At 34.7% G+C, this 24,132-nt stretch overlaps 1 protein-coding gene across 1 annotated transcript in view; it reads left to right on the top strand.

Moving 5' to 3' along the window:
- Nucleotides 1-24,132, top strand: part of PCLO (piccolo presynaptic cytomatrix protein) — a 387,939-nt gene that overhangs the window by 142,328 nt on the left and 221,479 nt on the right.

The raw sequence follows: 24,132 nt of genomic DNA, 5'->3' as shown, positions 1-24,132 counted from the left end.
CTTTGAAAATTGTGTTTCAGGCAGCTCTGGGCTAATTCCTTAGGGTAACAGTTAGTAAGCTCTCCATAGTGATATCCCTCCTTATTAAGGACCCATATTCTCCAGTTCACAAGAGCCCGTACCGCTTCCTATTATATCCCTAAAAATATCCATAAAACATCATTATGCTGATGTTGTGGTTTTTCCTGTGTCTGATTTGCTTTACTTGTTTGTGTTTCCTGCCTGGACACTTTGATCCTTTGAATTTTTAAACCATAATTGGTTAAGTGTGAGTTTTTGGAGATTGTGACTATGATATACTTTTCTCTGATTCTCAGTTCCTGGCGGAATCTGTCACTCAGGAGACGCTCAGTGTTTGTTGTATGAATGCATTAATGAACTCTCATTGTAGATTTCAATACTATCTCTAATCTAGGGATAGAGAAGCTAATCTAGGGATCTTTAAAGTGCAGATCAACCACTGTTGGTTTGTTGGTTGTTTGGGCTTCTTAGCTGGTTTAAAGTGAGATGAAAATTTAGTCGTGGTTAGGTTTTAAGAAGTCTAGTTTAGAAGAGGTGGATCAGTAGTTTAAAACTAAGTTTAGAAGATATATCTTAAATTCTCTTGGACTTTGTTTTTCAGCTTTAATATTATGTCATACTTTTACATTGTGCTATGAATTTGTCTTGCTCTATTTAGTAAGTTCCTCAAAATAAAAGCACATAATAAGATTGATAGAGAATAAAAATACTCTCCAATTCAGGTGTTTATGCTCTTAGTAGAATATGTTTATTCCCTGTATAGAATTTATTTGACAAGTGTCTAACAAATACCAGATTAAACAAATAAACAACAACAAAAACTTTATATAAGAAATAGTCATATAGAAACAAGAATATAATAGCTATAGATTTTTAGGAAAAACATATAAAATTTATCTTGTACACAACTGGATATAAAACATATATCTAGTTAATTTTTATAAGTTAAAGATGTTTGTTTTTAAATTGGATAAATTTTACATGGTGGTGTGGGGGAGACAAGATAAAGATAAACATAAAAATGATAAAGCAAATTAGGCTATTAGGAGGAGGTTACTAATGACAGGAAATTAAAGATAAAAAACAACAATAGTAAAAAAATACAAGCTGAGATATAGCTGGTAAAACTTAAAGATTTAAATTTTGTTGTAGATTTGAAGAAATATTTACTTTTCTTAAAGTGTTTAAATATATGGACATACCAATCTTTATATGTTTTTATTCCTTTATGAGTATGCTAGGTCTTGTCCTAGGTGTTAAGAAATCAGACCTATAAGACAAATTCTTCGTTCTCTCTTGAAAAAACAAGTAGAATATAAACCATTACGGCAGTTTTATAAGAGCAGTTATGCTCAAGACATTAATGTTAGCATTATGCTCAAGCCATTAATGATCAAAAGGGATCACAATTAACTATGCAGAAATAAGGGGAGCATCATGGATAGTTGCACAGAAGATCATGTGTGTGCTGAGGCTCCCAAATGCATAGGCAGTGGGTATAGCCAGAAAGAAGAGCATGTAGGGCTGAAATCGGAAAGAGAGAATATGATGTGTTTGAAGTTTGGCAAGTGTTTGCATGGGTCTAAAGCAGAGTGTGAAGTGAGAGAGAGTGGTAAGAGATGAGGCCAGATAAGATATAGGGCAAATGATTGAAGGATTTCTCGGACCAAATATTTGGAGATTTATTCTTTACATGAGGAAGCATGTTCTTATATTGTGGGCAGGGAGTGACATGATAATATTAGTGCTTTGGAAATATCACTAAGGTACTATGTGAAGGGTAGGTGGTTTGAGCTACAGATGGGTGATAAACTGGAGGTAGGGAGACAAGTAAAGAGGTAATTTCAGTAAGTTGGGGTGAGAGCTAAGGAAGGATGGTGGTGGGAGTACAAGTAAATCGACATTTAGGAGGCAGAATTATCATGTTTGATGGCCAAAATAGTATTGGTGCTAAGGAAAGGATAATTTCCATTTTTGTAGAATTGCCTGTCAACCAGCTAGGATGGATGTTGGTGCTATTCACTACGTTTGAATTTGGATATACCTAAGTGTGGGAAGAGTTTTGTGGTGGGGATGTGGTTTAAGATAATGAGTTTAGTTTGGAGCATGGTGAGTTGAGATGCCTAAAAAATAGTCAACTGTGGATGTCAAGTAGAACAGTTGTTAAATATGGATTTGAAACTCAAGTCAACAGTGGAAAAGGATGTGCCTCTTCAAATGGTGCTAGAATGGAGTCCTAAGGGGCACTGGTAATTAAGGGCATGCAGAATAGAATGAATGCATATAATAATAAACAAAGATTGTATGGCAGTTAGTACTTTAACCTTAATAACTACCCTATAAAACAGGTGCAGACCTTATCCACAACGTAATGTGGAGCTAGTTGAGGCACAAAGAGAACAGGTAGCTTGTTCAACAGTGAGAAATAGAATCTAGAAATGTTAAAAAAAAAAAAAAAGAAAGAAAGGAAGTGGTGTTTAGGACTTGTCATGTTACAAATTAATGTACTGTTGAAAACAATTTTAATTGAGTACTTGATAATACTTAGTAAATGATAAATTGTATTCTAACCCTAAGACTTTGTGATGCTAGTATTTAGAAAGTGCTTTTAAACATCATGCTTAGTTAATCCCTATATAACCATTATGTAACCTAATACTATTTTTCTTTTCCTAGAATAAAGAAACTCTTACATAAATTTTTAATGTAATCCCAATTTTTACATTAGAAATAAGTATTTATCTTAAATCTGTATTATTTCAGCTCCAGGTAGTTGCTTATACTGAGAAGCCATTCGATTTGATATGAGCTTTATATTCTTTGTACGTTATCAAATGTTGTATTAATTAATCTCTCAAAGTAGTATAAAAGTGGAAAAGGATTTTATTATGTGCTTTCAGGTCCTAGAATGAAAAATGCTCTTTGAAAAGCAAGCTGTTATCTCTTTTCTATTACACTTAAACCATTTATCTAAAGTTTATAGAATTCATAATTAAATAGAAATCAGAAATTAAACAATTAAATAGAAATTGGAAATCTTTGTCACAGATGGGCCAAGTAACCTGCCCAAAAATTGCAGAGAAAGCACGCCAACTTCGGGCTGTTGTCCTTCCCTAGTGTTAATTTCACAGTACCAAAATGATTTGTTCAAATTATTACTTTCTATCTTTATGTTAAACATTGTGCCAATGAGTGCATTTGGTGCTAGTGGAATTATTTATCTCTGAAAATGTTCAGATATTACATAATATTCTAGGTCTGTGGTTGATCCATTACTTGCTAGTCTGGGAGCTAAGAATAGAGGCAAAAAGGAACCAGTAGCCATTATATTCAGAAATTTTGAAATATCTTTTACAGTACCCAGTAAAAATGCTATTTTAAAATATGCTAAAATGAATCAGGATAAAGGTGATTTTTCTGTATGGGATATCTCTGGATATAGAAATTGGTAAAGAGATGAATTTTTGTCTTAGCCTTTATGTAAATATCTCAAGAAAGTGCAGCCTGGCCTCCCCCACAAAAAAAGTCAGATTTTGAAATATAAAAATCTTAAGAATTTAAAGTGCTGCCTAATGCATTTACTTACTAAATGTAGGAACCTGTTTTATATAACAGATCAGTAACCATTTACGTTCTGATTGAATAGTTCCAGTGACAAGTTACTTTTTAAGGCCTCATTCTACATTTAAATTAATCATTGCATATATGCTTTTGGGTGGCCACTTTTCGTACCTCCTTTTTTTTAGATCTTTTTTATTTCATTCCTTACCTCTCTTTCTTAATATATAAAAAACAGCAACGTGTAGTAAAGGTTTAAAAATTGTATAGTGTAAGAAACACTACTAAAATTAGGCAGATATTAGCATTTTGCTATACTTCCTTTGAATATGAATCACTTATACAATAAAAATGTTACATATACATTGATGTAAATGTTAGCTATGAAACATCCTGTGTGTGTGTATGTATGTGTGTGTATTGATGTGTGTTCTAACTTCTTTATATAGGGACTCATATTATGAGTTTTATTAATTTTGATTTTTTTTGTATTGTTAAATAACATCATTTGCATGATGTTGGTTTATTGCTGTTTGTTGATATTTGCCTTGTATCTTGACATCTAACCACTTTTTATAAATGACCAATTCTGCTTCTAAAGAATATTAATTTTCTTATTTTTAAGTACAGGATCATATATGTGATCATCAGGTCACATTTGTTCAGTTTTACTAATTTTTAGGTCAGCTTGAGCAATCAGTAACTAAGAAATTATTTAAAATTTCTATACCATGATTGTGAATTTTCCCATCTCCTCTCCTTTTTTTCTTGAAGTATAGTTGGCTTACAATATTATATTAGTTTCAGGTATACAGCATAGTGATTCAGTATTTTTATAGGTTATTCACCCTTGAAAGTTATTACAAAATATTAGCTATAATAATTCTCTGTGCCATACAGTGTATCCATGTTGCTTATCTATCTTTTAAAATTAATTAATTTATTTATTTTTGGCTGTGTTGGGTCTTCATTGCTGCATGCAGGCTTTCTCTAGTTATGGTGAGTGGGGGCTACTCTTCGTTGCAGTGCGTGGGCTTCTCATTGCGATGGCTTCTCTTGTTGCGGAGCACGGGCTCCAGGCACATGGGTCTCAGTAGTCGCGGCTCCCGGGCTGTAGAGCGCAGGCTCAGCTGTCGTGGCGCACGGGCCTAGTTGCTCCGCGGCATGTGGGATCTTTCCGGACCAAGCCCCGAACCCGTGTCCCCTGCGTTGGCAGGCGGATTCTCAACCACTGTGCCACCAGGGAAGCCCCTTGTTGCTTATCTATTTTATACATAGTGGTTTGTATCTCTTAATCCAATACCCCTATCTTGCCCCTCCCTCATTTCCTCTACCCCTGGTAAGCACTAGTTTGTTTTCCATATCTGTGAGTCTGTTTCTGTTTTGCCATATACATTTGTTTCATTTTTTAGATTCCACATAAAGTGATATCATACAGTATTTGTCTCTCTCTGTTTGACTTATTTAACTAAGCATAATATTCCCTAGGTCCATCCATGTTGCTGCAAATGGTATATTTGCTTGATAGAGATTTTTTTCCATCCCATTCCCTTTATGCCATTTTATTTTGAGTGTGCATCTTATCTGGATAGATATATATTCACATATATATACACACATATGTTTATATATATATAAAGTTGAGGTTAACAGAATATGTTTGTGTGTGTATATATATATATTCTGATAATCTCAATTTTAAACAGTGATTTTTCTTTATGTATACTAATGTGATAATGGACATATTTAGATATATTTGCTGAAATTTTTCAGCGTCTGTTAATACTAGTGCTGAGACAACCTATACATTTCTATGGAAATTATTCTTTTCTGTACTTCCCCCATGCAAAACATTTTTTTCCTTTTCTTGACTACACATTCTTCACCATTTCAAGTATTCATATTAGCAAACTCTAAATGTTGGTATTAAACAGTAGAAACACCAAATTACAAAATATATGCAGGGCCTTATATATAGGAAGCACTCAAAAAAGATTAGACTCCTGCCCCAATAGTATGTAGCCAGTTAAACTTCTGGAACCATTTTTGTTTCATATAAGCTGATTTCTAACGAATAGGGTCATTCAAATGACTATTTTGACCTTGAAAGTGGTTATTTAGGCCTTTAAATTTAAGAGATTAAAAATAATTCAGTCCTTTGAGGAGAGATTACTAGTATATAATCTATATTTTTAGAGGACAGGGGAATCCTGCAGTAAACATAGTTTGGTCATGTGTTTTACATATTCTTATGTTGTATGTGTTTGTATGTGTCTGCTCCTGTGCACGTATTTATTACACAAATAACAGGTATTACTTGGAATATACAGATAGGCTTTAAAAAAGGAAAGAAAGCATAAAAAGTACAAGCACACCAATCTTTTAAAAATAATCACAATTATTGTTTTATTATATATCATTCCATATTTTTTATTCACACACATATGTCCAAATAAAGCATATAACAACAACAAAAACAACAAAAGTAGCTAACATTTATTCATCATTTCAGTGACGCAGACACTCTGCTATATGCTTTATGTAGATTTTATCACACAATCCTAAACATAACTTTCTAAAACAGGTACTATTATGCCCTCATTTTACAGATGTGTAGACTAAGGCTAGAGAGATACTACAGAGTTAAGTAACTTGCCATTATTTCATGTTCTATAAGTGATGGAAAAGAGATTCAAACCCAGGCAATATGAATCCACAGGCCCACACTCTTAAATTTTACCTTGAATGACCTCTCCCCATAGATATTTTGATACATATGTTTTCTTGCCTTTTTTTCCCACTTGGTAATAATAAATGGATATCTCATCATAGTACCTTTTAATTGCTACATAGTATTCTTATTTACAGAACAAATTTGCGTAAGTAATTTCCTGCTGTTAGAAATTTGTTTCTATTTTTTTCACAGCTACAAAATAGGTAATACCATCTTTTTTCATTATTAATCCAATTTTCATATCAAAAATAACACACATTTTACAGCCTTCTTTCCTTCCCCTCCTTGTTTTTACTACACAAAGTCTTTTCAAATCTTTGCTCAAATATCAGTTCCTCAATGATGACTACCTATTTAAATTTGCAATTCTACATTGCCCTCAACATTAACAAAACAGCCAATAAATATTATACCAATTTACATATCTTAGAGCAATATGTTCAACTGTTGTCTCACTAACTCATTGCCAACAGTATGTATTACCCTGTTTTATAATTTTTTAGAGTGATTTTTCACTGATGCTTGTTTTGCAGTGAAATTGTACCTCTTTGCTTTTTTCCTTTGAGAATTTCCTGCCATATGCCTTGACTATTTTTGGAGAATACTTAAGTTTCTAAGGAGGAGACGTATATCTCATTTGAATCAACATAATTATTTCAACAAATATTACTGAGGACCTAGTACTTGACAAGCTATGGTTAAGGATCTTGGGATACATCTGCAAACACAATAGACAAAAACATTTCCAATCTATGGCAGTAAACAGATAATAAATAAATTAATCTAATAAATATGGAAAATCTAACCTGTTAGATGTGGCAAGTGATAATGAAAAAAATTAAAAGCAGACCAGCATAAAGGGAGATTGTGGAGGCTAAGACATGAAGGAGGATTGCAGTTTTCAATAGGTAGTGATCAATGAGGAGCTAAGGGTTGAGCAAAGACATGAAAAGACTGTAATAAAAGTAAGGGAGGAAGAAAGCAGGCTGTATGGTCTTATAAATATTATAGGGGCTGTTGGTAACTCTAGTAGAAACATCCATCTATATCAGAGTATAATTGTCCTTTTTGATAATTTTTTGGTCATGTTTTGGTATTAAAGGTATGCAAACTTTATAAGTTTAACTGGGAAGATTTCTTTATCTCTGGCCTAGAATAGTTCACATAATATTGGATTTATTTATCTGATCTTTAAAAGTTAGATAAAACTCAGCTGTGAACCCACCTTGTTTTGTATGTTTCTTAATGACACATCTCTAAACAGCTTTACAATTTCTTCTGTGGTAATTGGCCTAGTCAAGTTTTCCACTTTTTATTGGGACAATTTGGGTAATTTGTGCTTAATTTGTTTTTTTCCTCTCATTTTCAAAGTATTTGCCATAGTATTACATGTAATATTTCCTTATATTTTTTTCTAAGTTCTCTTTTATCTGTGATTCAATTTCTTTTCTCACTTTTGTCTTGTATATTTTTGCTCTCTTGCTCTATTTTCCTTAGTCAAACTTTTTAAAGTATTCTTTCCAAAGAAACAGCTTTTGGATCAATTTATCCTTCTACTCTCTTTGTTGCTATGGTTTTCTATTTCATTAATTTTGTCTTTTAAACTTTTTCTAACTTTTTCATTTACTTTATAGTTCCTTTTCTAATTTCTGGTTTCTTTCTTTTTATTATTTTATCTTATTTTATTATTCTTTTTCTTATTTTTTCATCTTTGATAACTAAATACTTAAACCTGTAGATTTTTTAAAGCTTTTCACTGTATACCATAGGTTTTTAGAATAAAGTGTTCTATTCATTATTTTCTAAAAAAGAAAAAGAAAAAGAAACATCCATCTATAAAGTGTGATTCATCCAATCTCTCTTTCTCTACACTATGGAATTGAACTGTGTGGTACTCTTCTTAGGAGTACCTAATTGAAATGAAAAGAACATGCTCAGGAAGCAGAATAAAATACTTTGTTTAAATTATATCTTACTATATTTCCAGGGTCCAAAGAGAAAAATTAATTATTGTTTTGCTGTGTAGTGTATTTTATAAAACAGCATGACAAGAAAAGGAGCTGTAAATATTTTAACTTGTTCCTATGCTACTTTTCCATCTGATATATCCATAATTCTTAAATCCATAAAATTAAATCTTTTTTTCAAAAAATTGTGAAAGTAAGCCTTAAAAATATCTATTAACTTTACCAGGGTACGTGATATGTATTCAATTACTTCAAGTTTTACAGCTACTTTAAATTTTATTATTATATTTAAAACACAAAATTCTAATTTTAAGTACTGTGTTCTGTAGGTTAAGGTTTTCAATTTCTATCCATTATTAACTCATCAATATCTCTTAAACTGTATAGTCAAGTGTAAATCTGACCCCATTTAAAATTCAATAGAAGAAATCATTTGTAAAGCTGTAGCTGCTTTCCATCCCAGACTCCTGGTTGATGTTGTTATCTTAATTAAATCCTTTTGGAGGGAGATTCCCTGGTGGCGCAGTGGTTGAGAGTCCGCCTGCCAATGCAGGGGGCACGGGTTCATGCCCGGGTCTGGGAGGATCCCACGTGCCGTGGAGCGGCTGGGCCCGTGAGCCATGGCTGCTGAGCCTGCGTGTCCGGAGCCTGTGCTACGCAACGGGAGAGGCTACAACAGTGAGAGGCCCGTGTACTGCAAAAAAAAAAAAAAAAAAAATCTTTTTGGAGGACTTTGTTAATTGCATTAAATAAAGGCCTTCATTATCTGCACTTCTGTACAGTTAAAATCAAGTGTTATGTTTACCAAGAAGAAGTATATACATTCATAATGTTTTCAAATACACCCGTACAGTATGATTGGGATAAAATAGAGGATCTGGGCATGGGATCCCCACTGTAGCATATTGCAATAACATGCCCCCATGAGGCACACCGCTCAGAATCCAAGTTTTCGTGTACTCACTTGGCCCAGGGACTTACTTTGGTGAATTGTATACCTGCAAACATGATGATGATACAAGCTGAGGCTTGATAAGCATGTGTGCCTTGGAACCTTTTTGGAATACTGCTCTGAGACTACCATGACATGCCAGCATGAAAGACAGTGTGGAGAGTGGGCCCCTGCTGTAAGGGGCACCATGTGGCAGGCATGCTCATGAGGCCACATCTTGTTCTGCCCTGTCCAATCTTCCCCAGCCTGAGTGGAAGCCACAGGAGGGAGCCCAGACAACACACAGGATCATGGGAAATGCAACTAAGTATTGGGAGGTTTGAAACTCAGTAATAGATATCTGTTTCAGTTCCCCACATTCTTTTTCAATTTGAGAATGAAGGAAGATCCTCGGCACAGGCTTGATTTTCTTTTCTTCTTTTTTTTTTTTTTAAATCTGACACACCTGTTAATGCATTTAGTTATGTAATACAGAGTGTGAATTAGTCATGAAGGTTTTCTGTATATGCTAGTGATTCTTTTTTCACTCCAACATGCATAGATATTCCTTCCAATAATTGGTATTCTTTTCCATGACAGGAATAGCTAGCGTTCTGATTATTTCTGTTTGTGCAATCACACATCTCAGAATCTTCTTACCTAAAACTTCACTGACATACATTAGAACCATGGTTTCCAGACTTTTAGAATTCACAGAATATTAAAGAGAATATTAAAGAGAAATAGTGATAGAATATTAAAGAGAAAATAGTGTGTCTGAAGTAAATCTGTCAGATTTTTATTTTTTCACCTAAAGTCATAGAAAGAAAAAAGAAGAAAAAAAACCTTACTAAATGCTACTATCATTATTTTAAATGGTGTGGATATTGTTAACATCAAAAATGTAGGAAGGATATAATCTCAAAATTAAGTAGTATCCTTTAGTTGAAAATGTTTGGCTTTGAAAATTTTGTTTTCATTATGCTGGAGACAGGTAGAAATAAAAGTGGGTCGATAGTAACCCATGGACCAGTGGATTGACACCTCTTCAATACTGTTTTGTTTGCTTGATCCTCTTGTTTCCTTTGTTTTTCCTCATTTATCTCATGCTTATTGAATGCATCATTATTTGGCTGTTTTTCTCTTATAACTATAATAGAAAGTCAAGGAGAGTATGTTTGCCCAGCTGCTTCAGAGGTTGTTTTCTTTTTGTGGCAGAGGTAAAACCTTATTTTTCCAGTAATTGGCATCATCATCATCATCAAATCAGAATTGCTATTGTTAAAAAATACAACTTGTTTTTGACCAATTGTTATAGGTCTATATTAAGAGCTTTATAATGATTACTACACTTACTCCTACAACAATTCTTTGAATTAGGTATTATGTTCCATTTTACAGATGAAAAAACTGAGGTTTAGAGAAGTCTACACGTTGCTTAAGCTCACACAGAACATAGTGGAGCCTGGAACTTGAAATCAAGATCTGTCTGAATCCACTACCTATGTTCTTATCAAGTTCACTCTACTGTCTTCCACGGACTATCTATCTATCCATCTATCTATCATCTATCCATCTATCTATCCATCTGTCTATCCATCATCTATCTATCCATCTATCATCTGTCTATCCATCATCTATCTATCATCTGTCTATCCATTTATGTATCATCTATCATCTATCATCTGTCTATCCATCTATCTCTCTATCATCTATCCATCTATCTATCATCTATCATCTGTCCATCTATCTATCATCTATCCATCCATCATCTATCCATCCATCATCTCTCTATCATCTATCCATCTATCATCTGTCTATCTATATCTATCTATCATCTATCCATCAATCTATCTTCTATCATCTATCTATCTATCCATCCATCCATGTCTATCATCTATCTATCTATCATCTATCTATCTATCTATTTATCTATCTGGATATCACTCCTCTGAGAAATCAACCTACTCAATCCTGACTCATTATATTGGCAAATGGCTTGAAACATATACTTATTGAAAATTAATAAAATGCTGTTTTATGGCCCGGGACACAAGAAGTTCCATGTGCTTCAAAATCATGTTAAACATATGTGATGGTTAATTTTATATGTTAGCTTGACTAGACCACAGTACCAAGATATTTGATCAAGCACTGGTCTGGATGTTACTGTGAAAGTATTTTTAGATGAGATTAACATTAATATCAGTAGACTGAGTAAACCATATTACTCTGTATAATGTTGGTAGTCCTCATCCAATCAGAGAAGAAGACTAAAGTCTCCTAAGGAAGAGAGAATTCTGCCTTTAGGCTGCTTTGGAATTCAAGCAACAACAGCTGTTCCCTGGGTCTCTAGCCTGCTGGCCTGCCAGCTTCTGTAACAGTGTGAGCCAATTCCTTAAGACAAATCAGTCAATCTCTCTCTCTCTTTCCCTCCCCTCCCTCTCCCCACTCTCTCTCTCCCTCTTACTCTCTCACTCTCGCACAGACACACACACACACAGACGCACACACACACACATTCTGTTGGTTCTCATTGGTTGTTTCTCTGGAGAACTCTGTGACTGAGAATATGGTCATTTGAGCAAGTCACTCAAATTCTTTAATCTCCTCATATACAGAAAGGAATTATTTGTGATTAGTGAATAACTCAATATATGTGAATTATTAACACTAAATGTGATTACCGTATGTCATAAATTTCAGCTAATTTTTGTTGTTTTCTCCCTAGTACTTTAACAATCCAATCCATTTTCTCTGTCTTGACTTCTAGAAAGCTCAGGCAAATGGTTTATGCTTAACCCCTGTGACTCCACTAAACTTGAGTTTATTGTTTTCCTTTCCTTTCCCCTCCATTTTCACTGTTTCATTTTTGTGTTTTGTCCTGTGTTAATTGTACAGTTTTTATTACATTGTGCTTTAACTATGTAGTGTCTCTTTTGGATATAACAAAATGTTCTCTCTTTGGAGATACAAAAATATACATAAATCCAAGACTTCATGTGCATTTACCATCTAAGTGACCAATTAGAATGAGTTTAAACTGGTTTTTCACTTGCTAACAGCAGTTTCCTGCCAGGTCTCTTGACCAATTTCACCAGAATTGAGGAGAAATCTTATGCATGTGACTGATATGAGGGCACGACATCTAGCTGACTTATATGTGTGACCTTTATAAACTTGTCTGTGGTGTATGTGTTTGTACCTTGAAAATTTTTGTTGACACAGCTCTACCTGTTTATAAGCAATTTATAGATTGTTTTTTTGGTGGGGAGGAAGAATTTCTTTTCTTACTTTGTAGTTGTAGTTATCATTACTGATCAGTTACTATGTGTTACAGTTGGGCTTGTTAAAAGAATTATTCAAGATTTGAAAAGTGACAACCATAAAAGCAAAGGAAAAAAAGATATATTCTTCCAGTTTTTTCTTAAACATAACAGAAAGAGTATGATGGTTATAATTATCCTTGGGTTATGGAGAAAATTATCTGATATAAGAAGGTGAGCCACCAGCTAATGGCTTTAAATTCAGTTTGGAGTGGATCCAACAGCATTCAACCTTGTACTCTCCTGAGGTAGCCTATAATCGCTTTTCCTAACAGATGGTTGCTATTCTATTTACCCATTTACCATGGTCAGATCAGCTGGTGCACTTTTTTTTTTTTAGATTCCACATATAAGTGACATTATCGTGTTTGTCTTTTTTTTTTTTTTTTTTTTAATTTTTGGCTGCATTGGGTCTTCATTGCTGAACGTGGGCTTTTCTCTGGTTGCGGCGAGCGGGGGCCATTCCTTGCTGTGGTGCTTAGGCCTCTCATCGCGGTGGCCTCTCCGATTGCGGAGCACGGGCTCCAGGCACGCTGGTTTCAGTAGTTGTGGCTCGCGGGCTCCAGAGCGCAGGCTCAGCAGACGTGGCGCACAGGCCCAGAGGCTCCGTGGCATGCGGGATCCCCCTGGACCAGGGCGCGAACCCGTGTCCCCCACACCGGCAGGCAGATTCCCAACGTCTGCGCCACCAGGGAAGCCCAGCTGGTGTACTCTTATTCCCCAATTTAGTCTTCAGTGTTAGTAGTGAGAAGACTCTTTTCATTGAAGGCTTAAGTATAATTATCCACTGAAGTGCAGTGATGGCCCAAATGTATTTGGTCTACGACTCTAAATTCTCTAGTCTTTTCTGTCTAAATTTTTTTAATTTAAAATTGATTCTAGGTTTTTCCTTGGACATAAATGAGAAAAGTATAGGATTGCCGTTCTTTTCAACAGTTTTTTTCAAAGTCTAATAAAACTTCTTTATCAGAATTTCAAAGAGGCTTTAGAATCTTTAGGTCCACTAACCAGTTTGCTTCAAATTAATTCAACTCACTTAGCAAAATGTTTTGAGCTAGATGCATAGATATAAAAATTGTGTGTGTGTACACGTGCCTGTCCTTGCATCCAAGTGGCTGAGAGTCTAGGTAAGACCTATACAAAGAGAAGATCACTAACTAACCAAACAGTGCTTTGAAGGAAAGGCACAATTTGGCTATGTGAGAAAGGAAAGGAATGGTCTCTAAGTAAATAAACCATGTTAAAAAAAAACCATCAAACGCTGAGAGAGAAAGTACATTCAGTAAATCTTCCACTTCTGAATGCATGTGGCAGACCTTGCAAATGGGCAATTTTATTCATAAGGAAGGAGAGTCACTGTAGGAATTTGCCTTGGCCAGATTTGCATTTTGTGAAGATTGCTTGAACAGCAGTAAGTAGATAACAAGATTTTTGCTTAAACCTCAGGGATTTGGGTTGAAAAGGCTGGTGGTGACTCAGTTGCCCAAGATTGATGCAAATATCAACTAAGTAGCTTTGCGTTCTGATCAAGCTCTATTTGTAGACTTTCAGTCAACAGAGAAAAACGTCTTTAATTTTTTAAGTAGAATTTTCCTCTTACAAAAATATCATTGATGTTAATTGTAGAAAAATTTTAAAAGGTACAGGAGCACCGAAAATTAAATCAAAATACTCTATAACCCTACCACTCATAATTTACTACTATTGATATTATGACAAGTATTATTTTAGTGTTTTTCCTATATATATATATATATATATATATATATATATGATTTCAACAAAATAAAATCATTATAATATTAATTTTTTAATCATCGTTGTTATTCTTTTCCCAGCATATTATGAGCAATTTTCATGACATTATGCATTTTCTTCTAAAGCAATATTTAGTATTTTTATTATAAAAGTCACAAAATGCTCATTATGAAATAATAGAATCTACTCTTAAGCAAAAATAAGGTGATTAGAATCATCTTTGATCTCTCTTTCAGTGATAATAATAAAGATATTTAACTTTTTCCCTCCTGTGTTAGATTCTTCCAATCGCCATTTGCACGTAATAAAGATTTTTACATGTTGAACAAAACAATAGCAAACACTTTTACTATGTACCAGGCATGATTCTCAGTACTAGACATATGTCAACCATTTTTTTCACAAAACCTGATGACATTGTTCTCGTTGCTAATTTTAAGATGAAGAAATTAAAGCACAGAAAGATTAAGTAACTTACCTAAGACCACACACCTAGGAAATAGCAGAGTTAATGTCGAAACCCAGGCCATCTGTTTCTAGATTTTACGACCTTGAAAAGTGTGTGATATTGCTTCTCCCACGATACTCTATTCACTTTGTGCAGTGATTTATTTCCACCCACCCTGTCATAGCCAAACTTCTTTGAAGAGTTATTTGTATTTTATGGCTGCATTTCCTCATATCCCTACCACTTTGTGACATACTCCAATCCAGCACTTTCTTATACCAGTTTAACAAAACTGTTGGTTCTTGCTATAGAGTCTCTAATGAATTTTAGTCCAGGAGATGCTTTGGCTACCCAGTTTATTTGTACTGTCAACCTACCAAGGGCAAGGACTACTCCTCTTTCACTCTGTTTTCTCGGTTTCCCTGGTACATACAACCTTCCTCCTCTGTTCCACCTATGCCTTTGCCTATTCCTTCTCAGCCTCTGCTGTTGGGCATCAGATGATTTTGGTTTTCAGCCTGCCTTCCAAATGTTACATAGCTTCAGGGCTGGACCATGGCTCCGCATGTCTTTTCACTGTACGTCCTTTCCCTTGAAGTTCATCAGTTTCCATAGCTTAAAACATCCTTTAGTCACTGTAACTCCCAAATATGTTTCTCTGTACCATATCTCTTTTCTGAATTTCAGACCCATATATCCAGTTACCTCAGCAGCATCACTTGATATCTTAAAGACTGCCTTTAAAACATTGGCTATCCAAATATCTTTTTCTCTCTGATTTTGCAATCATAGTAAATGACCCAATAGTCCACTCAGAAATTTGAGCCAGTAATCAGGGAGTGATCTTTACACTTCTTTTCTTCCTCACTGCCCACGTTCAGCTAAACACTAACATCTATCAGTTGTACTTTCTTAAAGAACTTCAGTTTTCTTACTCCTTCTCCCACTACCAAAACCTCACCCTCCAGGTCTTATCTGGACTCTTACAATCCGGTCTTTCATCCATTTTTGTCTCTCTCCAATCCACTTCCCACATAAACTGCTGTTTTGAAAATAGATATCTGATCAAGTCATTCCCTGGCTAAACACTCTGGTGGCCTCTTGAGTGCTTTTGATATTACGTTTAAAATCCTGACAAGGCCTATGCCCTCAGGCCTCAGTTTCCCACACATTATCACTTCCATCCACAAACTCTGATCTCCCAATTTAACCACCTCACCCTTTGCATTACCTAGTTTTCACCTCATATGTCACTTCCACAGGGAAGTGGGATCTTTCCTTTCTCGGAGTTCACTACACAGTTATCAAGCTGAGGCTGTAAGCTGAATTCTTTTGTTTCATAATTGGGAACAGATCCAGAATGAAGAGTGACTTTGCAGCCTCTTATAAAGCCCTGAATTTCAATTCTGGCTTTACCACATGTTAGGAGTTTGATTTGGAGTAATTATTTTAACCATCTCTTTTGTCATAGGAAAAATAGTGAAATAATTAACTGAAGCCATAAAATGAGACTTTCAAAGCTAATTAGGTATGATAATAGACTGTGTCTGGTTTTAATGAGAAAAAAATTATTAAGAAGAAAATAAATGGGCATTAAGCCTGAGGAAAGCTAGTTAGTGGATGCAGTAATATCTCACTAACTTGGGAGGTAAAGGTTGAAGTGAGGACACCTAAATTACGGAAAAAGATTAAATGTTAAAATTTTTAAATGAGAGGCAGTTTGGACTCATTGCATGAAGTAATTTAAACAATAATCTTAGATTAAATATAAAATGCAACAAATGTATAAGATCTCAAAGTACAACTAACTATTTTTAAAGTATCATTAATCATTCAGTAACTAGGTCTTGATAGACTATTATTACAACAGTGAATAAACAGACACAGTTTCTACCCTCAGAGGGCTTACAATGTTTTTATAGCAGACAGTGGTGGATCTTTTACTTTTTTAGATTCTACAGAAATACATTGCATTTGCTGTGTCCCTTTATGTAAATTTTGTCTTTGAGTAAGATACATGAACAAACTTAACCAAATATAGGAAGTTTTCTTTTGAGATGGAACATGTTTGATTCTAAAGATAAAATTTATTGGAGGGGGAAGAAATGACACTTTATAGAGTTTCACCTTGGGTGGTAAGATCAAATGCACCTTCAATGAACTTAAATTTATAGTCAGTACTGAGAACATATCTTGATTATCAGATGTATTGTTACTCTTAGGTATATTTAATCATTAAAGTACCCCTCCAACACATTGAGTATAGATGACTAGATGATTCCTGTCCTACTTCAGAAAAATTTTAAATCATTTCTGAAATAATTCCTTTGTGAAATGTACTTTAAAAGAGTGGCAGTAATATAAATGTCAGTATTCGTTCTGAATTCACAGAAAGTAAGGCATCAATTTTTATGGAAGTGTTATAAGGCATTTAGGTTTATCAATCTAGTATGATGACTTTAAAGTCCAAGGTAAATAGGGTGTTCCACTATTACAACACATCACAGTAAACTCTGAAGAAGTTTAGGCTACTTTCTTAACGAACTACTCTTTTATTTGATATTAATTGTGGAGAGCAGCTGGAACACAGAGAGTGACCTTTCATCTCTTTCCCCCTCCAGGACTGAGCTCTGTGATCTTGGAGGGAAACTAGGAGGATGGGCCTACATCTCTCTTTGTAGCTGTCTATGGAAATAAGGCCACACATAGTAAGACACATAGCTCTTATGGTGTGGGGCTGAGCTTGGTGTCAGTCAGTTTACCAATGTTAAGCATTTAGGCAAATAGAAATAAGAGAGTTAAGTGTTTTCTGATGTAGGCAGGAGATGATGCCTGACTTCCTGAGTCTGACAGTCCTGTGTCTCTTGAGCCAGTAGTAGGTTTTGATGTTAAATGCAATTTCAAAGCTATACATAATAATGCCATAAGATCGTTTAACATACCAATAAGAATATATTGGACAGAGGTCTGAAATGATTGCTCTGTGAAACTAATTTAAGCAAGTGCTGGTACTGAGAACATTTTTACATTTGCTCTATGTATTATTCCCCCTGGGAAGGGACCCTGGTAGTTGTTACATGCAATTTGATAATGTTGTACTGTAGTGCACTGATATTTTGTTTTGACAATGAGCAGGCTTTTCACTGAATAAGGCTAAAATAGTCTACAAAGAAAGCTTTTAAAACCACTGTATGATCCTGCAGTGTGTAGATGTTTAGAATTTGCATGTATCTCTTTTCCTAGTGTGTATCCTTGAAAAATCTCTGAATAGTTCCAATAAAAATTTTATTGAAAAATATTAAATATAATAGCATTGATGTAGCTGTGATCAAGTTATGATTGAAAGGGTTACTGATAGGTGGTGAGAAGGAATGGTGGCCCCAAAACATGTGAATAAATTACTAATCAACTTCTCAAAATGAAAATGACTTCTACCATTATACCACTAAGTTAGTCTCGTCAAAGAAAATCAGTTCATTGTCATGAATATAAATTTCCCAAATAACAAATGTATACCTTTTATTCTTGATTAAAAGAGATGTTGTGAGGATAAGAATAGAAAGGGGACATTAAAGTTTTAATAATGTATATCATAAAGTATTTGAGTAAATAAGATATGAATAAATTATTATGGCTAATTCATAACATTAAATTTTAAATTGACACTCTTCAGTGTTTCATGACACATTTTAAAATGTCTGAAGGTATAAAATTTATATTACAAATGTATATAAAAGCATAGCATTTTAAAGTTATGGTAAAAATATGGATAGATAGATAGACAGACAGACAGATGTATTAAAATAACTGAGATACACAGTTACGTGGTGAAAAGTCCACGTCTAATTCACATTTTATTCCCACAGTATAGTAAGAGTTCTTGGAACATTATTGTTCATAATTACTTTTTATGAGCATTTATGAGCATTATTGTTCATAAATGTTTATTGAATAATTAAATGAAACAAAAATAGATGACTGCTTTTTGGAGAACTTGGATTAAACATTACTACTGGTCTACTAGCAAGTGCTAGCTGATTTTAAAATTAATAAGCAAGAAATTAATGAATGTCATTTTTGAAAAACTTAGAAATAGTTCATCATGCTTCATTTGATAATTTGCTTTACCGTTATGGATTTGTATCTCTAGTGTTGATTTCATTTGGCTTTTTTATCATAATGTACTTTTTAAAAATTTTTATTAATTGAAGTATACTTGATTTTCAATATTGCATTAATTTCTGCTGTACAGCAAAGTGACTCAGTTATACATATATATAGATTTTTTTGTTTTTTATATACATTAAAAAAAATTATTGGAGTGTAATTGCTTTACAGTGTTGTGTTAGTTTCTACTGCACAGCAAAATGAATCAGCCATACATGTACATATATCCCCTCCCTTTTGGATTTTCCTCCCATTTAGGACACCACAATGCATTAAGTAGAGTTCCCTGTGCTGTACAGTATGTTCCCATCAGTTGTCTATTTTATACATAGCATCAATAGTGTATATATGTCAATCCCAATCTCTCAGTTCCTCCCACCCCACCCCTTTCCCCCTTGGTATCCATACATTTGTTCTCTATGTCTGTGTCTCTATTTCTGCTTTGCAAATAAGGTCATCTATACCATTTTTCTAGATTCCACATACATGCGTTAATATACAATATTTGTTTTTCCCTTTCTGACTTACTTCACTCTGTATGACCCTCTCTAGGTCCATCCACATCTCTACAAATGACCCAGTTTCATTCCTTTTTATGACTGAGTAATATTCCATTGTATATATGTACCGCATCTTGTTTATCTGCTTCTCTGGCTTTTTTTGTTTGTTTGTTTGTTTGTTTTGCGGTACGCGGACCTCTCACTGTTGTGGCCTCTCCTGTTGAGGAGCACAGGCTCCAGACGCGCAGGCTCAGCAACCATGGCTCACGGGCCCAGCCGCTCCGCAGCATGTGGGATCTTCCCAGACCGGGGCACAAACCCGTGTCCCCTGCATCGGCAGGCGGACCCTCAACCACTGCGCCACCAGGGAAGCCCTCTGTTCCTCTGTTGATGGACATTTAGGTTGCTTCCATGTCCTGGCTCTTGTAAATAGTGCTGCTATGAACATTGGGGTACATGTGTCTTTTTTAATTATGGTTTTCTCACAACATATACATTCATTTTTATGTTCTTTCCCATTATGGTTTATCCCAGGACACTGAATATAGTTCCCTGTGCTATACAGTAGAACCTTCTAGAGTCCATCCATTCTATATGTAATAGTTTGCATCTACTAACCCCAAACTCCCAGTCTATCCCCACCCACCCACCCCCACCTTGGTAACCACAAGACTGTTCTCTATGTCCATGTGTCTGTTTCTGCTTTGTAGATAGGTTAATTTGTATCATATTTTATTTTATTTTATTTATTTATTTATTTTTAATTTTTTTATTTTTTTGCGGTATGCGGGCCTCTCACTGTTGTGGCCCCCCCCGTTGCGGAGCACAGGCTCCGGACGCGCAGGCTCCGGACGCGCAGGCTCAGCGGCCATGGCTCACGGGCCCAGCCGCTCCGCGGCATATGGGATCCTCCCAGACCGGGGCACGAACCCGTATCCCCTGCATCGGCAGGCGGACTCTCAACCACTTGCGCCACCAGGGAGGCCCTTTGTATCATATTTTAGATTCCACATATAAGTGATATCATATGGTATTTGTCTTTCTCTTTCTGATACTTCACTTAGTATGATAACCCCGGTTGCATCCATGTTGCTGCAAATGGTATTATTTCATTCTTTTTTATGGCTGAGTAGTATTCCATTGTACATATGTACCACATCATCTTTATCCCATTCATCTGTTGATGGACATTTAGGTTGTTTCCATGTCTTGGCTATTGTGAATAGTGCTGCTATGAACATAGGGGTGCATGTATCTTTTTGAATTAGAGTTTTGTCCAGATATATGCCCAGGAGTGGGATTGCTAGATCATATGGTAATTCTGTTTTTAGTTTTACTGAGGAACCTCTCTACTGTTTTCCATAGTAGCTGCACCAACTTATGTTCCCACCATCAGTGTAGGAGGGCTCCCTTTTCTCCACACCCTCTTCAGCATTTGTTATTTGTAGACTTTTTAATGATGGCCATTCTGACTGGTGTGAGGTGGTGCCTCACTGTAGTTTTGATTTGCATTTCTCTAATAATTAGTGATGTTGAGCATCTTTTCATGTGCCTGTTGACCATCTGTATGTCTTCTTTGGAGAAATGTCTATTTAGGTCTTCTGCCCATTTTTCGATTGGGCTGGTTGTTTTTTTGTTGAGTTGCATGAGCTGTTTGTGTATTTTGGAAAGCAAGCCCTTGTCCATTGCATTGTTTGCAAATATTTTCTCCCATTCCGTAGGTTGTCTTTTCATAATGTGTTTTATAATAATTTTTTCTCAGTTTATATGATAATAATTATATCAGTGCTTAATGATGTTTCTCAGAGAGCATAATCACATTTAGATATCTCTCAGGAGATAGCATATTTAATCAATAATAACACCAATTATGGAAAATAAAGTCTTTCTTAAAGACATCATAGAGGGCAAAAAAATCTTTTCTGTTTGTAGTAATTATGAATTACAGTTGACCTTCTGTCTTGTGCACATAACAAACTTACACTCATTTATTTGTCTGTAAGCAAACTCAAGTTCTGTTTTGAGCCCCATTCATTAAATCGGTGAAAACTTAATCTGAATCAATTTGGAATCCCCCTAGACTAGCTCCCACTGTGTACAAGATCCAGTAGATTTATAAAGAGTCATGGCATGGTGGTTACCTTAAATATAATTACCTGTATGATAGTCAAGTCATGTGTCTATAAGGTAAATATTGAAAAATCCATCTTGTCCATGGTCTTGGTCTACACTATTTAGTGAGCCATCTCTTTTCCTTTTCCCACGGTTCCATTAGTTTAGGAAGCAATAAAGGAGTTACAGAAATGTTTCTCTGCTTTGGTGTAATTCTGGGTCATATTAAGCTCTGACACTCAGTGGTCCTATATTCCTACACAAAGAATCCATGGACTTCCTGGGTCTTTCCCTCAACTCCCACAGCTTCTCTGGGGAAGGATTTCTTCATGCTTACCTATTTAGGCGTTTTCCTAGAAAGCATAACTTAGGGCCCCTCTCCCCCCATCTCCTTTCACTATTCTTCATAAACTTCCTTTAATCTTTCTTATCATCCAAGGCTAGGAAATCTTTTCATAGTCACAAAGAAATTCTTTACTCTTAAGTTTTAATGTTTTCTCATCTGAGGTAATCCCTATATGATGTTGCAGATAATATTCTCCTTAATGGATTGAACTTTGGGGAAACACCAATCCAGAGACTACTAGGTAACTACTAATTCTCTTAGCCATGTTCTCCCTCTTCCCCATGGCACTCAATACACGATAAACCATATGATAGAAATAAAGGGAAAGGGGAAATTCTATAAGAAAAAGATATTTCAAAAATAACAGCATTCTATCTACAGAGAATATATATCTGATAATTTTTATAAATGTTGTACCTTAAGTAACTTGTGGTATTAGTGGATTTAAGATCGGCTTAAGAAACTAAATATATTTAAATTGTATTTGTTCAAAATCATATGTAAAACATAAATATCACAGTTAAAAATCACTGGCTTTTTCTTCTTTTATTAAGAATGCTATCTTGTCATTTGAATAAATTATATCCTCTTAAGGATCTAGAAGCACAGAAGCAAATAAGTTCTCTAAGGTACTTTGAAATAGACTTGATTTTAGTCTAGTATTTTTCTGCCTTTAAAGAAAATGGTAGAACCTTTCTTGATAAGAGGTAATTGATCAGGAAATCCAAGGATTTTCTTTTTTAGTTTCTGTACCTCATTGGATTGCTTTTTGCCCTAAAAGTTTTTACCTTTCTGCAGAGAAGAAGAAAACAACTCCTTCACCAGACAGCAGCTAATAATAATCCAGCTTTTAGTTTTTCATTTAGGAGGATCTATATGTACTTTAGAAATTCAGCCTCTTGAGAAATAAATGCTCTAATAAGAAAACCCTACTCATCCAACTCATTGTTACATGGATTTGTGATGGCCCTAGAAACACAATTTAAGAGCTTCCTTAGTGAAAACTGGAAATATTTTAAGTATGTAATAATTGAAAATGGTTAAATAATTTTTGTTTTCATAGGGGAATACGATTTCTATTTTTAACGATGTAAGCAAAGATATTAATAAATAGCATTGAATGTGCTCATATTATAAGCTTAAGTGGAAGTAGCAGGAAAAAGTATATATGTACCAAATGAATATATAACTCCTCCTGCATAGATGATTGATAGATACAGATAAAGTAAATGAGTAGTATATGATGTCAACTGTATTAATGTAGAGAAGAATATTGGGATAAAAAAAGAAAAAATAGATTGGAATGAGATATAACAAGTTCATGTGATTTTTTTCATCTTTCTTCCATTTTCCAAGTTTTCAGTAATTCTTATTTACTGCCTTTAAAATATCAACAGACATTTCTGCTGTTTCTTTAGTCTTCTGTCAGAATTGTTAATAATTAAAAACAACCTTCAAACTTCTGAGAAACAAAGAACAGTAGTAAGATAAGAGACCAGGATAACCTATATGTTGTATAAATTATTTAATAACAGAGAAACAGTGTATAAATAGTGTGTGTTTGTGTATGTGTGTGAATCCATTCATTTTGCTTAGAGTTATATTATTAATACCTACTAAATTTAATTTTATGTAATTGATAACACGCTATCTCCAAGTTTTTTAAAACTGTTTACAATGTTAGCTACCATTAGCATATAACATCTGAATGAGTTTACCCTCATCTTACTTTGTTTTTCCCCTTTTAACTCCCATCTTTCATATCTAAGAAGAACAGATGTGTCTGTGTGTGGGAAGGACTAAGGCCATGGGGAGCAATAGGCAGGTTAATTTTCTCCATTTTTAATTTCATCTTTAAACATATAAAATATATAAACGTATAAAACAGTGCTGATTGTTGGTTGGAACTAATAGATTTAAATTTACTAGATGCAAAACATATTTCTGCAACCTTCTTTGAATTAGGAACTTTTCTTATGAAATTCTTGCGTAATATAGCATACTTGAGCACTATTTAAAATTGTACTTTATTTGCTACTACCTGATTCTAAAGTATTACCTGATTAGGCAGAGTTCTGTTCAATACTTGACATATAATAATAGACTTAATAATATAAAGCAGGGCTTCCCTGGTGGAGCAGTGGTTCAGAATCTGCCTGCTAATGCAAGGGACATGGGTTCGAGCCCTGGTCTGGGAAGATCCCAAAGCTGCGGAGCAACTAAAAAAAATAATAATATAAAGCAAATATTTCAACCCTAAATTT

Source organism: Mesoplodon densirostris, chromosome 9 (genome assembly GCF_025265405.1).
Source record: "Mesoplodon densirostris isolate mMesDen1 chromosome 9, mMesDen1 primary haplotype, whole genome shotgun sequence".
Classification (NCBI taxonomy): domain Eukaryota; kingdom Metazoa; phylum Chordata; class Mammalia; order Artiodactyla; family Ziphiidae; genus Mesoplodon; species Mesoplodon densirostris.
Note: the sequence above shows the minus strand (reverse complement) of the source record. Positions and strands in the feature narration are given on the sequence as shown.